Source organism: Antechinus flavipes, chromosome 2 (assembly GCF_016432865.1).
Source record: "Antechinus flavipes isolate AdamAnt ecotype Samford, QLD, Australia chromosome 2, AdamAnt_v2, whole genome shotgun sequence".
NCBI lineage: Eukaryota > Metazoa > Chordata > Mammalia > Dasyuromorphia > Dasyuridae > Antechinus > Antechinus flavipes.
The window spans coordinates 413944302-413960189 of record NC_067399.1 but is presented as its reverse complement, the minus strand read 5'-3'; positions in this window follow the sequence as shown (position 1 = coordinate 413960189).

The following is a 15888-nucleotide window of genomic DNA, read 5'->3' as shown; positions in this document are numbered from 1 at the left end:
GCCAATAAAGCAGAAACAAATTTAGGGACCTTTGAATCAATACCAGTACTGGCAGTTTCTAGACTTCTCAGCCCAGAGACACCAAAATGACTTAGAAAGTCAACATGGGAGTTGAGTGCCAATCCCAGCACAGGCCATACCTGTGAAGTCTCAGTCCTAGCCTCAGAACATAAGGACTCTGTTGCTTTAGCACACTAGATCTTACAACTACAGTGGAGCAGGGACATTCCTAAGTGTTCTAGGAATCTAGAAAAGAGTGTTTGTGGTCAGGTCTCTAGAAGGATCTCTGAAAACAGCTGCACAAAATTTCTGAAGTTTGGGATAGTGTATCCTCCACCATGGAAACAGAATCCTACTTTAACAAAGAGTTAAAAGCCAAGTAATAGGCTAGAAAAATAAACAGACAATAGAAAAATTTTCTAACCATAGAAATATTTCACTGGAAAAACAACTGACCAGGAAAATGGATCAAGAAGAAAGAATTTAAGAGACCTTGCCCTATAAAATTTATGATTAATAATAATAATAAGAGGCAACAAAAAAGAATGAGCCCTAATATTAGAAAGTTGAACTACACAGAGGCTAAGTTCCAGCAAAGATGCAAATCCTTGAAGAAACCAGTGTTATGATGCAATGAAAGGAGAAATTACAACAGGGTCCTTTAACAGTGGAAGCATGAATAGTTTTAGTCACAAGTATTTCTCTATGTGTGTGCCCAATATTTCTGCCGATGCTATGGATATTTGTGGGTGAGTGGAATGCATATTTATTGAAGGAGAATGCTTGTTACTAGCAGTCATAGCATGACATTTCAGGAATTCCTTTGCCTTGAGCTAATTGTGCCAATTGAATGACTATTCAAAAGGAACACTTGTGAGAGCTTGTTAACTATATGTTCAAATCTACTTGAATGCAGTATCTTGAGACTGGATCCACTCTGTGAATGATCTGGAGGAGAAAGCTATCACCAGAAGGGACATTTTAGTGAAATAAAATCTTGGCTACAAGTTTAGGATAATAAAGGACAGATATATCTCTCAACCTCAGTTTCCCTATTTGGAAAATGAAGTTGTCAATAGCATCTATTTCATGGGGTGATTCATAGGACTCATACACATATAAAATGCTCTTTAAGCCTTCAAGTACTTTATGAATATGAGCACTTTATTATTTTTACTGAAATTAAAATCACTACATAAAAAAATTAAAAAAAAATCATATCATAGCAAACCTGAAAAAGAGAGAAAGAGAGAGAGAGAGAGAGAGAGAGAGAGAGAGAGAGTTAGTTTTAGGCACAAAAAGACACACAGAGATACAGAGACAGAGATAGAGAAAGACAAAGACACAGAGATGAAGAGTAGATAGAGACAGAGATGGACAGAGACAGAGATAATAACCAGATTGAGAGAAAGAAAAGAGAAGAAAATAGAAATTTAAAATATATAGACTAAATAGCATTTAATATTTACTTAATAATAGTGAGAATTATGTTGAAGTTGTGGATAGAGGGCTGGTCTTCAAGGAAAGAAGACCAGTTGTTCAAATCTTGATTCTAAGACATTCTGATTATGTGAGACTAGAAAAGTCACTTATCCTTTCAGCACTACAAACCACTGGTGTTGAACTCAAATAGAAAAAAGAAAACCACATGTTACCTTTTCCTATATATTATTATATTTTATTTGTTTTATTAAATATTTCATGATTATGTTTTAATTTGGTTAGATGGAAAGTATTGGGAGCTGCATTCAGACTGAAGTCTTTTGATCCTTTAAGTCTAGGGATTTTTTTTTTTTTTTTTGGTTCATTAACCCCTTTGGCAGATTTATGAAGCCATGGATTCTTTTTAAAAATAATGTTTTTAAATGTAGGAATACAGAAGGAATCAATTATTTTGAAATATCTCTTTATTTATTTTTTTAAAATGTATGGGCCTCAGGGTGAAAATCACTGCTTTTAAGAATATCAGTTGCTGGACAAGTCCCTTAACTGTAATTGCCTTCCCAAAAAATGTGCAATGAAATGAAGGAATATTAGTTGCAGAAGCATTTATTAGTGGAGGGAGATCTCTCACCTAGGAATTCTCCACATCAATGAAATCACAAGTTCAATCCTTATCCTTTTGAAAGTGTTCCTTGTGTTCCTCTACTTATTCCATCTGTTCATTTAAAATTTTTTTCTCCAATTACAGCTGATTCCTCTCTTTACAGTAAGATTTGAATGAACAGATTCCATTTTATAGCCAGTGAAAACTGTATAGGAACAAATTTGGGAATAACTTTAAGCAGTAGAAAAGTCAGTTATGGCTGGGAATACAAGGCAGAGGAAGAAGCTCTTTTATCTTATATCCTATGGCAAATGACTTACAATTTGTAGTTTGTCAATTTCATTCCTCCTTCCAAAAAACAAAACCTGACCAAACAATATAAATAGCTGCTAGCTTTATTTTTTGATATGATTTGATTTGATTTTTTGTTTTAAATTTTGTTCCCTTTTCCTTTGATTTTCATGTTTTTAAATTTTTTTTATTTTTTGGAGTTTATTGAGAGCTGTTGATTAGTTATTTTTATTGTCATTGTTTTAGGTTATGCTTAGTTGAATACCTAGTGTTATTGATTTGCATTTGTATAGACATTATATATATTACATATACATGTATATATTGAGAAAATACACACATTCTTTTCTACTAACCAATCAATAAGCTCTAGAATTCTATAAAATCTAAGTGTTCTAAAATTATATTTATGTCATCAACTTCTTTTTTATTTTTCTATTTTATTTATCTGTATCTGTTATTGGATGAATTGAGGATCCCTGCTATTATGATTTTCCTTTTTATTTTCCCCTGCAAATTACTTAAATTTGAAATTTAAGCATTTAATGCTATGGCATTTGTTATATATATATTCAGTAATTCATTGTTTATGATGTCTGGCCATGAAATGTAATTTTTAATTTTATCTTTTATTAAGTTTATTTTTGCTGTTGCCTTGTCTCTGATCAGTCACTATCTGTATATGTTTTTACTTCAGCTGAAGTTGTTTATTATATCTTTGTGTCAATCTTTGTATTCAAATGTGTTTTCTATAAAAATACATTATAATAGCTTACTTTCTAATCCATTTTTCCTTCTCCTTCTATTTTATGTGTGAGTTGATTCCATTGACATTCACAGTAATTTTTGTTCATGGTATTTCCCCTTCCATGTTTTCTTATATTGCTCCTTCTATTTTTCTCCTATCTCTTCTTTACAAAGAAGAGGATGTTGAAAGAAAAGGTATAGTACTCTAGGTTCTGTGCAATCTTCTTCTGCTCCCCTGTCCCTCTTCTCTTTCTCTCATACCACACTCTAACACAGATTCTTAGTCTTTTTTTTTTCTTTTAAACCTTTATTGCATATATGCTTTTTTCAGTTAAAGTTTATTTTTTTGTAGGAACAATTCTTCTGTTTAGCTTTCCTATGATAACAGTTTTTAAATTTTTTTTCTTATTTTATATTTAGTAAAATATATTTCTATACCTAACTCTATGGATTTGTGTGTGTTTATTCTTCCTTTCTTTGGCATTACTAGTTAACTGTTTGTATAAGTGTTTATTATTCTCTCCTTTGACAAGTTCAGATGAGTGTGAGGGTCATGCCTCAAAGACTCTAATCATTCTTTTCTCTTTGGATAATCTTCTACTGGAACACAGAGCATACATGAAATATTTTTTCCACTATTTCCTATCCTCTCCTTTTTAAATTTTTATTTTAAGAACATCAAAACATAACAGAACTATTCCAAGACTTTCTGTTATGTTGAACTCCATGACCCCTTGATGATAATAGGATTCTGAGGAATATACACATACACATACACAGAGATACACATACATATATATACATACATACATATGTTCACATCACTTCTTTATATAATATTGGAATAAGCTTATCATTGTTTAATCATGTTTCTCGAAGTTTACTTTTTTATATCAATGTTTCTCTTGGATCCTGAAATACAGTTCAATTTCTTTTAGTCTTTTCAAACAGGAATGTTTGGAGGCTCTTGATTTTAATAAAAGTTCATTTTATCTCCAGTACAATTTTACTAAGTTTTGAGAGATTACATTTTGAAAAATTTCCTATATTTTTGCTAAGAACAACTTGTGGGTGGAGAGATCTACTGTATTTCTACTATTCCAAATTGATTCTGCGTCTTGTACCTATGTAACTTTAATAGCTTATTGTTTTAATTCTTGAAACCAACCAAGAAAGTCTTCCCATATTTCCCCAATGATAGATGCATAGATAATCTTTCAATTGTGCTTAATTACTCCCATAGCAATTGTTATCTTTGACAGAAATCTTTCACATCTTCATTGTTATTCAACTTTGAGCTAATTGAGGAATATAGAATCCCATATTTTTGTCTCCTTCAATCAATCACCATTCTCAAGGAACACAAAATGATGATTTGGAAGCGTAGGTAGATGTTGACATTTTGTTTCCCTCTAATCACTATCCTAGAACCTCTCAAAATAATTGAAAATCTCAATATGCAACAAAAGGGAAACATCTCTTTTAAAGGGAAGGCTCTGAAACCATTTTGGTGGAGGAGCTGTCATACAATCACATAATTTCAATCTGGAAATAGATTTAGAGGATTGTAGCATCCTTCTCTTACCTCCAGTTTCTTGTAAGAATATCTTCTAATCAGTTTCTTTTAAACACATGGGGCTTGTGCTTTCACCTTTTCATTTCATGATTGTATGTCCTAGATTACTTCATAATTCCTCATTTAGAGAAGAATTTGCTGACAAATGTCAGCAATAAAGCAAATAAGAGGATTTGATTAAGTGTCCTCATTTTAAAATACTTCAAGCTTGCTCAGCTATCTACAGTGAGTAAACTTAATTTAGGAATTAATAAGCAGCTAACTGTTGACTTGACATTAATAGTAAAGGAATCATGTTTTCTCATGGTATGAAATTTGCTTTGGAATAATTGACACTTCACAACTTCTTGATGAGATTCTTTCCAAGGATAGAATAACACTAACAAGGGATAGTAAAATATTTTTGCATGGAATCTTTCAAATGTAAAAAAAAATGCACTTTAAATTAGTAAGAAAAGGTGAATGCAAAAAACCCCTCCCTATGTATGTTTTCTTCACCAAGTTAGATACCAGAGTAGTTATAGTATAACCGGAATAAGCAGATTGATAGATATAAATCCAAGAAAGGAATAAAAAACCCAACAAACTCATGATCAAAAATGTGTATACACAGGTACATCAAATAGAAATAAAAATCAAGCTAAACAAAAGACCTTAATGCAAGTAGGGATTTAAACTCATGAGTATCACAACTCTCAAGATAGTAAAAAAAAAAAAATCTTATTCCATAGGAACAGAACAGATAAAAGGAATGGAATAGCAAATGCATCTGTTAAGAAGATATGCAAATTCAAATGAAATCCATAAAAGAACAAAGGAAAATATGTGTGTAAAAATCAGTGGAGGTAAGCAGAGACTGAGATATTTTAATATGAATATGCTATAAAGCATTTATATAGAAAGAGAAAATCAATGAGAAGGTATGGAAGCAGATTACAAGCATGGAAGAAAGGCTTGTCAAACTAAAAATGGGAGACCACTTATCTAGAAATCTACTAGAGCATTCTCTATCCAAGAAATAGAAGGTATTAATTTTTTTTTTTTTTTGCTTGCCTTATTGGTAATTTCATTCTTTCAATGGTGGTAGAAGCAATAAAGGCAAATATAATTTTGGATCTGATTCTTACAAATGTGGAAGAAATGAATGAAGAATTAGAAATGGGGAGAAGATTCTGGGAAGATGTTATGGGAGCAATCTGCTAGTGGCTGCTGGGTGTTATGGGAGCCACCTGCTAGTTATTATTGGGGATCTAATTTTGACTGGCGGATGATAACTGATAGAAGGAGACTGACAGGTAGTTGCATTCTCTGACCTCTTTCCTCTTCCCTCTTGCCTCTGAATAATTTCATTTCCAATTCACAAACATCTGTGTCAGTAAAGGCTGATTTGCAATTCCTTCAAGTGTGTTATGATTCATAGCTATGGGCACTTTTGGAGAACCCAACTGCTCCTTCACACTTAGGTGTAGTCCTTAACAAGAAAATGGTGGAATAGGTCAATAAATTTCAAGCTTTTCAGATTCCCCTTACAAACAGATCAAATTTGCATCTCAGGGAGGACACAGGCTGGTGAAAAACAAAGAAGACTTGGGACAGAACAAGGATCCTTTTGGGACAACCTAAGAAGACCTGAAGAAAGATGCCAGGCAAAAATCATTTTTGCATTCAAAGGTTCTGATAAAGGCCTCATTTCCAAAACATATAGAGAATTGACTCAAATTTATAAGAAATCAAGCCATTCTCCAATTGATATGTTGTGCCACAGTTCTCTTTTATTATCTGACTCAGTTTTCCTAATTATCCTGACTCAGTCTCCCTAAATTGTCCTGCCTTGGTTTCCCTGAATTGCTCTGCTTCAATTGTTCTGTTCAATCCTGAAAAAGCACCCCTCCCTCTTAATCATCAGAATATTTGATAAGGATAAAAGATCTTATATTTTAGAATATCAGAATGCCTCTCCCCATCCCCATCCCAATTTATCAGAATATCAGATACATCTTATCAAGATGCCTCCCCCCATCCTGTCAGAACCAGATTGATAGTCCCTTCCTGCTCTCAGTGTTCTGACTCCACCCCTGCCTTGTCTGTATCTGAGCCATGTGTATATATGTCATTGAGAACTCACATTGTTTGCTGGATTCTTGGAGACAATAATCTCTTCAGCCCTGGGACTAAATCATAGATCTATTTGGTTCCAGTAAATCTCTCCCTTTCAAATAAAATATTATAACTCTCTAATCTCTATCTAGCCTCAGTTTCTCTGGCATTACAGATAAATGGTCAAAGGATATGAACAGACAATTTTCAGATGAAGAAATTGAAACTATTTCTAGTCATATGAAAAGGTGCTCCAAATCACTATTGATATCACTACATACCTCTCAGATCGACTAAGAATGACAGGAAAAGATAATTATGAATGTTGGAGGGGATGTGGGAAAATGGGGACACTGATACATTGTTGGTAGAACTGTAAACAAATCCAACAATTCTGGAGAGGAATTTGGAACTAAGCTCAAAAAGTTATCAATCTGTGCATACCTTTTGATCCAGCATATTACTACTGGGCTTATATTCCAAAGATATAAAGGAGAGAAAGGGACCAGTAAGTGCAAAAATGCTTGCGGCAGCCCTTTTTGCAGTGGCTAGATACTAGAAACTGAATGGATGCCTTTCAATTGGAGAATGACTGAATAAATTGTGGTATATGAATGTTATGGAATATTACTGTTCTATAAGAAATGACCAGCAGGATGATTTCAGAGAGGCTTGGGAAGACTTACATGAACTTATGCTAAGTGAAATGAGCAGAAAAAGGATATCATTATACGTGGCAACAAAAAAGCTATATGATGATTAATTCTGATGGATGTGGCTCTCTTCATTAATGAGTTGATTCAAACTGTAATGCCGGAGAAACTGAGCAAGATACATATTAGAGAACAATTTAATAGTTTATTAAATGGAGAGATTTACTGGGACCAAATAGATCCATGTTTGGTCCCAGGGCTGAATGAGACTATCATCTCAAAGAATCCAGCCCTGAATGTTGGATACAAGATTCTTTTATAGGATAACAAGAACAATGACATAATGGAGGAGGTACCTGGATGGGGATGACCTAATGGGAGGAGGCACCTAGGATGACATAATGGAGGGAAGTACTGGAGAGGTTCCTGTTACTCTAATGATGTCTAAAATGGATAAACCTTTATCCCATCAAACATTAAGAAGGAATGATTATAGCCTAAAGATATAAGACCTTTATCTCATCAAACGTTAAGAGGCAATGGTTATAACCTGAGACAATTAAGGAAACTGGGTCAAGACATTAAAAGGGAACTGCGGCACAACAAAACCAGTTCCAATTATCCAGTAATGAAGAGAGCCATTTACATCCAGAGAGAGGACTATGGGAACTGAGTGTGGACCACAACATAGTATTTTCACTCTTTCTGTTATTGTTTGTTTGCATTTTTGTTTTCATTCTCAGGTTTTATTTTTTCTTTCTAGATCCGATTTTTTCTTTTGCAACAAGATAATTGTTTGGACATGTATACATATATTGGATTTAACATATAATTTAACATATTAACGTGTATTGGACTATCTGCTATCTCTGGGAGGGGGTGGGGGGAAGGAGGGAAAAATTTGGAACAGAAGGTTTTACAAGGGTCACTGCTGAAAAAATTATCCATGGATATGTTAATAATAATAATAATAAAAAGAAATACCCCAGGCAGAGGATTACCAATGTGAAGTGCAACTACTTCCAGGTGAGCTCTACTGAAACAGCAAATGGGGAACCCTGGGGATAGATTGGTTTGGCTGAAGCCTCAGCAAAAAGCATAGAACTTTCAATTCCCCAACAGTATGTAGAGTTGGGGATCTGAGTCTGGGAAGATGGAATGAACCTCTATTGATTAGTTAGGTCAGGCCCAGCTCTGCTACTGAGAAGCATTCCTGAAAGAAGTAACCAGCCCATCCAATGAGTGCAGAAGCAGTGAGGCAGGGGAGATTTTGGCTTTGGGCTCTTGCAGGAGGGTGGAGCTTTTGGTTTGAGGTTCCAGGTCAGAGAGGAGAGCTGGAAGCTAGAAGCATCATCTTTCCACTCCACAATTAGAGGGGCTTACACTAAAACTCCTCATTAGAAAAAAATGAGCCAACAAAGAAGAAGGAACATAACCATAGAAACTTATGGGAACAGGGAAGACCAGGGTTTATCTTCAGAGGAGGACAGTGAAGTAAAACAAAAGGCTCTTCTACCCCAGAGAGTTACATTAAGTGGCTCCCTGCCCAGAAAGAATTTGTAGAAGAACTCAAAAAAGATTGTAAAAATCAAATGAGAAAGATGAGAAAAAAAATTAAAAACAAACAAAACAACAATTAAAAAAAACTTTAAGAAAGACAAGAAGATTATGAAAAAAGGTTTACTTTCAGAAAAGGACATAGAGTCTTAAAGAAAAAAAAAACTCTTTGAAAATTAGAATTTAGAAAGGGGAAGCCAGTGAAGCAAAAAGGAATCAAGAAATAATAAAAAATATAAAGAATGAGAAAAAATGAAACAGAATGTGAAACATCTTGTAAGAAAACAATAGATGTGGAGAACAGATCAAGAAGAAAAAATATAAGAATAATTGGACTACCTGAAAGCTGTGATGAAAACAAGAACCTTGACACAAAAATGCAAGTAATGAAACAACAAAATTGTACTGATGACAGAACATGAAAGGAAAGTATAAATAGGAAAAAAAACCCACTGATCATTATCTCAATGAAATCCTTTGTGGAAACACATAGGAATATTTTTGCTGTTTGAAACCCCCAGATCAAAGAAAAAACTTTGCAAGAAACAACAAAAAAACCCCTCAAATATCTGGAAATAAATTAGAATTGTATAGGAATTATCAGTATCCATAATGAAAGACCACAGGTCCTAGAATCAGAATAACTAGGCTTGTAGCCAAAAGAATCATATCCAGCAAAATTATCCATAACATTGAATTTTAAAAATGGATATTCAACAAATTACACATTTTTAGGACTTTGCCTTAACCAAATCCAAACTTAATAGAAGATTTAACATGTAAGTACCAATATCAAAGATTAATTTCAAGGAACTTAGCATATACCATTTAACTAAGATTGACATTAGTAATTAAGCAAATTGGGGCAAAGTTGAGTATGAACTGACTCTAAAAAGCAAAACTACTCAAGAAAAGGTAAAAATAGTAACTATGGTATACAAATGAGATTCAGAGGAAGAATGAATGTAAACACATTAGAGAGAGGAAAAGGGTTCTTAGTTCTGAAAAGCTATTCACATCACTATATACATACCACAAGGGGTATAGCACCTCCAAATTCTACAAAGAAATAAAGAGTAGGGAGAGGAATGGGAGAAGGGGAAGCAAAGGATGGGGGAAGAAGATAAGGAAAAAATCCAAAGGAGGAGGTTACATAGTGGCAAGACAAGTAAAGAAGCAGAATCAAAGTAGAAGAGTTTGCAGGGATAGAAAATAAAGAAATATATCCAACACTACAACAAGAATCAGGAATAGAATTTATTAGGAAAAAAAAAAGTTGGGTTAGTAATAATTGATTCTAGTCAAACTTAAAGATTCAATCAAGAGAGAAATCTATGTTATATGTCAACTATACTAATATTGTTTTAAATCCATGTTTACATAGGCTAAATGCATGTGTATGTGTGTCTGAATATATATAGGTATGTATGTAATTCTATGTGTGTGTGTGTATATGTGTGTGTGTGAGAAGGTCTGTGGGTGGGGTGAATGTATATATGTGTGTGTATATGTGTGTATGTGCATATGTGTGTATCTATAGTTACTATAGTATAGTATAGTATAGTATACTATGTCTATATTTATAAAAATATTTTGTGCTTAACTGTAGTCTGTTAGGGGAAGGTGAGGGGGAATGAAAAGGGAAAAAAAAGAATAAAGTAAAAAAAGTGGGCAGCAGAGAATAAAAGGACAACCTACAAGGAAGCAAAGAAAAGATGGACACTCATGAATATGATTTCTTCCATTATTATACATGCTTTCTTAAAATAGAAATTTATTATGTATTTTGAATTCTTGATCTTCTGCTGGGTACATGACAATGTTCTGTTCTGTTTTGTTTTGTTTTTCATTTTCCTTTCCTGATTTTTTTCTATTCTGTTTTTTTTTTCTTCGTTTGTACTTAATGCAATAAATAAAAAATAATGCAGAGATATAGAAGAGTAAAAGGAATTGAAAGAGAGTGATATAGATACATAGCATATTCTTTGAACAACATTGAGAAAACAATAAACAATGTTATAAAATTAATAATCACTACCACAATCAAAAGATAATCACATAACTATATCATAAAAGGAATAAAGTTAAAAGAGATCCATACAGAATCCACATTGAAGCAGTTTCTCAATGAATACTGAGATCTTCCAAATGCTTCAATTTTTGAGTGACATTGCACTGGCTTTATTAAGTCCTGGAACATTACAGAAACTCCTGGAAAAGATGTGTGATGACTTATTAGTTTTTGATCTGACAATTCACATGGAAAAGACCAAAAAGATAAAGAATTTTCATTGTTGAGATCATCACTTGAATTTGTATAGAACTTGTCCCTTAATATGCATAAATTAGACATAATAATTTAATAATAAATTAATTTACTTTGGGCTTGGAATTGAGCAAAAGGAGAAATATGTATTAGTTGTATTTTCTATAAGTAATTACAAATTTTCTAGTTGCTTTTATGACCTGAAATCTTCCATGGAAAGAACAAAGGCCTATCTTTTTATGCCAATATTTCCTAAAATGTTGTATGGCAACAAGGCATAGAATCTATCAGTTTTGTAAGAATTAAAAAAAGAATTAAAAAACACTGGATAAGTGTAAGATAGTTGTGAGCAAACTACAGCATATAGTCAAAGCATAACTGAAGATGGGTAGGAATAAAGATATCAATAAGGAATTGTATCATGAGAAAACAATGTTAATTGGTCACATAGAAAAGATGAAGTGGGGACCACCAGAATGCTTCGCTGGGACCCTTATTATGTTGGAAAAGCAAAGTCTCCAATATATTGGAGTATTCCCTTTTGTATCTTTATGAGAAGACAGAGTATCAGTATCATAGGAGAAATTGGTATAAATAGATTGATACTTGCATTATTGGAGAGTATTACCAAATTGATAAAATAATAAATCCATTTGAGTTTTTTGATATAAATGATTTGGAATTATAATCTTCAGATACTCTCTAATCAATCAGTATCATTATTTAATGAGTTCGTCAATAATATTACTTAGATGTGTACTGTATGAACTATGTTAAGTACTGGAAATGCAAAGAAATACAAAAGATAGTCACAACTTTTGGGGAGCTCATAGTCTAAACAGAGAGAATATATAAACAGCTTTATGCAAATCAACTATATGATTGATAAATAGTAAATAATAAAGAAAGCATTAGAATAAAAAAAAATTAGAAAGGCATTCCATAAAAGGTAGAATTATATTCAGGATTTGAAGTAAATCGGGGAAGCTAGGAGAAGCAGGGATGAGGAGAGAAAGCATTGTTAAGGATCTATATGTAACATACAATATTCAAGGCATTGATGATACAAAAGTTAGATAGTCTCTAATCTTAAGGAATTAAATTTTTTTTTATTATAGCTTTTTATTTACAAGTTATATGCATGAGTAATTTTACAGCATTGACAATTGCCAAACCTTTTGTTCCATTTTTTCCCTTCCTTCCCCCCGTCTGTTCCCCAAGATGGCAGGTTGACCAATACATGTTAAATATGTTAAAGTATAAATTAAATACAATATATGTATACATGTCCAAACAGTTATTTTGCTGTACAAAAAGAATCGGACTTTGAAATAGTGTACAATTAGCCTGTGAAAGAAATAAAAAATACAGGTGGACAAAAATAGAGGGATTGGGAATTCTATGTAATGGTTCACAGTCATCTCCCAGAGTTCTTTTGCTAGATGTAGCTGGTTCAATTCATTACTGCTCTATTGGAACTGATTTGGTTCATCTCATTGTTGAAGAGGGTCATGTCCATCAGAATTGATCATCATATAGTATTGTTGAAGTATATAATGATCTCTTGGTCCTGCTCATTTCACTCAGCATCAGTTCATGTAAGTCTTTCCAGGCCTTTCTGAAATCATCCTGCTGGTCATTTCTTACTGAACAATAATATTCCATAATATTCATATACCACAATTTATTCAGCCATTCTCCAATTGATGGGCATCTACTCAGTTTCCGGTTTCTGGCCACTATAAAGAGACCTGCCATAAACATTCTTGCACATACAGGTCCCTTTCCCTTCTTTAAGATTTCTTTGGCATATGAGCCCAGTAGTAACACTGCTGGATCAAAGGGTATGCACAGTTTGATAACTTTTTGAGCATAATTCCAAATTGCCCTCCAGAATGGCTGGATGTATTCACAATTCCACCAACAATGTATTAGTGTCCCTCTTTTCCCACATTCCCTTCAACAAGGAATTTAAATCTTAATACTGGTATACCATATTTGCTGCATAGTAATGGCCAGAGAAGGAAGGTTTAGTCTAATCAATTACAGAGATCGGGACTGAAACCATAGGGCAATAGATAGCACACCTTTTTTAGTAACATTCATAAGGTTGATTTGATTATTTTTCTCTAATCAAAAGTTAGAAAGTAGGGAAATGTTATACAAATAGCGAAATTGCCATATTGGCTAATCAAGATGCTTGGTATTTTGATGGATGATTGGAAATGATTAATCATGGGGGAGGGGGATGTTAAATGTAGATTTTAAAGAAATCTTGCTTTTTGTATGCTTTCTGTAGTTATAAGAAACTGAATTCTCAGGAGAATAAGATCAAACATTGTTAAGATCTTCCCTGATTAGTGGATGAGGAGGTTAGGTTTCCTAGGTTACCAGTATTAAGGAAGAAGGAAAAAAAGAAAAAAATATTTTGGTTCTTTGAATTTTGAAGCAAAAATACAATATAAAATGCACTTTTTACTGCAAGGAGATGTTGATATGTTTTTCTGAATCTTACCTAGAGATTTTTTAAAGCACAAAAATTCAAACAAATAGCTTTTAAAATACTCAATTTATGTGGCAGTTAACATGTTACTAAATTAATGTAGTTTAAGTAAACAAGTTTTTGTTCTTTTTTTTTTTTACATTTCTGTACCTAGTAGCTTATTTTATTTGTTTGAAACAAATTACTAGATAGAAAAAGTTAAGAGAAAAAAAGTTTCAAAAAATTCTTATTTGTATGTTAGTATTTGTGTATACTGTGATTACATTTTCAATCCCAAAGGACAATCCCTGTGTTATTAAATGAAGAGCTTGGTATGGATAATTGCAAAATTTGCAAGTTTATAGGATGCATATCAGAATCAAAAGTGAAGAAAATTAATTAGATTTTGAGTTAGAAAATCATAGTAACTACTTAACATTTCAGATTATTTTAAAGTTCAAAGCTGCAATTTATTCTGAGTTGGAATTATTTTCATGTTTCTCTTTTCTTAATGCTGGTAGCCTAGGAAACCTAATCTCCTCACCTAATAATCATGGAAGCTCTTACTTCTCAGAAAAAATGATTTTTATTCTCTCCCTAATTCAGTTTCTTCCCAAAATCAAGATTATACAAAAAGACAAGTCTTCCTTCCTCCCTCATCCCCTGCCACATATACACACCCCTTTCTTAATAGCTATCTAATGTGATATAATGAAAAGGGCACCGTATTTGCTGTCAAAGAAGCTTAGTTGTCATTCCCAAGTCTACTACTTACTACAGTGTGACTTTGGGCAAGTAATTTCCTTTCCTCTAGTTCTCATTTCATCTGTAAAATGAAGAAGCTTGAGTAAGTTATATCTTGTTTCTTTAGTTTCAGACATTATGATTCTTAATTGTCAGCTTGCAGGTTTCCAGTCTGATTTTGTTTCTGCCACAGGGAATTATTTCTTTACCTTGGGCAACTTAATATAAGTTATGATGAACTGGGAGATTGGGGACCTTGATTTTATTCCAAAACTTGCCACTAACTAGCTTGCGGTATAGCTTGCTTCTTGGTTCTACTTTTCTCAATACCAAATAAGATAATTGGGCCATATAATACTTAATACCCCATTCAGTCCTCAAGAATCTATGATTTCATTCTAAATTGAGCTTTATCTGAAATAATGAATATGAAATTATTTTGGATAGTATAGAAAAAAATATGGAAATATGAGGTATTATTGTTGGAACGATTTGACCATCTACTATCAAAGGTCAAGTATATTTTAGTAGGAAGTAGTAAAGGTTTGTAAATTTATTTACTTTAGTAAACATTTGTTTCTGTGTTAGGATTGATGAATTACACAAAAATATATGACATCCAAGTAGCTTGCCATCTAGCAGGGATAACTAACTGAAATAGATTCATGGAGGTTCACTTAACCTTGACTAGATGACACATATCAGCATCAGTTTTTTTCTTTAATATTCTATTTATTTGGACAATTTTTAATGAGAAACAATGATTTTTGATTTGATTTGATTTGCATTTTTATAGGTTTAATAATGCTTCACAGAAGAGAAAATTAATGGATTAACAATTAATATTATTCACTAAAATCTAGTCTATCTTTGTTGGACCAGCACAAAGGGAAGAGAGGAAAAAAATGGAAAAAATGGGTTCAGAAGTTTGCAATAGAGTCTGACGTCACAGTTCTAATATTATTCATGCTTAATACTCTGACTTTTTTGTTAATTCTTTGGATATGTTTCTTCTATATGGCAGTGCTTCAGTTGAATTGGACTTCACCTCTATATTTTCTGTCAACCTTCTCATTTTGTTACTTTCCATTTATCTATCTATATTTATTGAAAAAAACTACTGTTAAACTAATATGTTTACTATATGTTAAACTAACTCTAATCTAATATGTTAAACTAACTATAATAGGAAGTTTGTTGACAGACTCAGATTTCTTCTTCTATTGTCTTTTTCTTTGTCATTTGTTCTCAAAGAGGACTATGACATCAGATAGATGATACCATTACATAAAAATGAATTGGATTTAAGTAAGGGAAGGTTGTGCAAGGTCACCTGCCTCACTTTCCCCTCTAAAGCCATCCATGTCCAATGGCAAGATATATATCAAGATAACTAGAGATGGTATATTCAGATAAATGTTGAAGTTA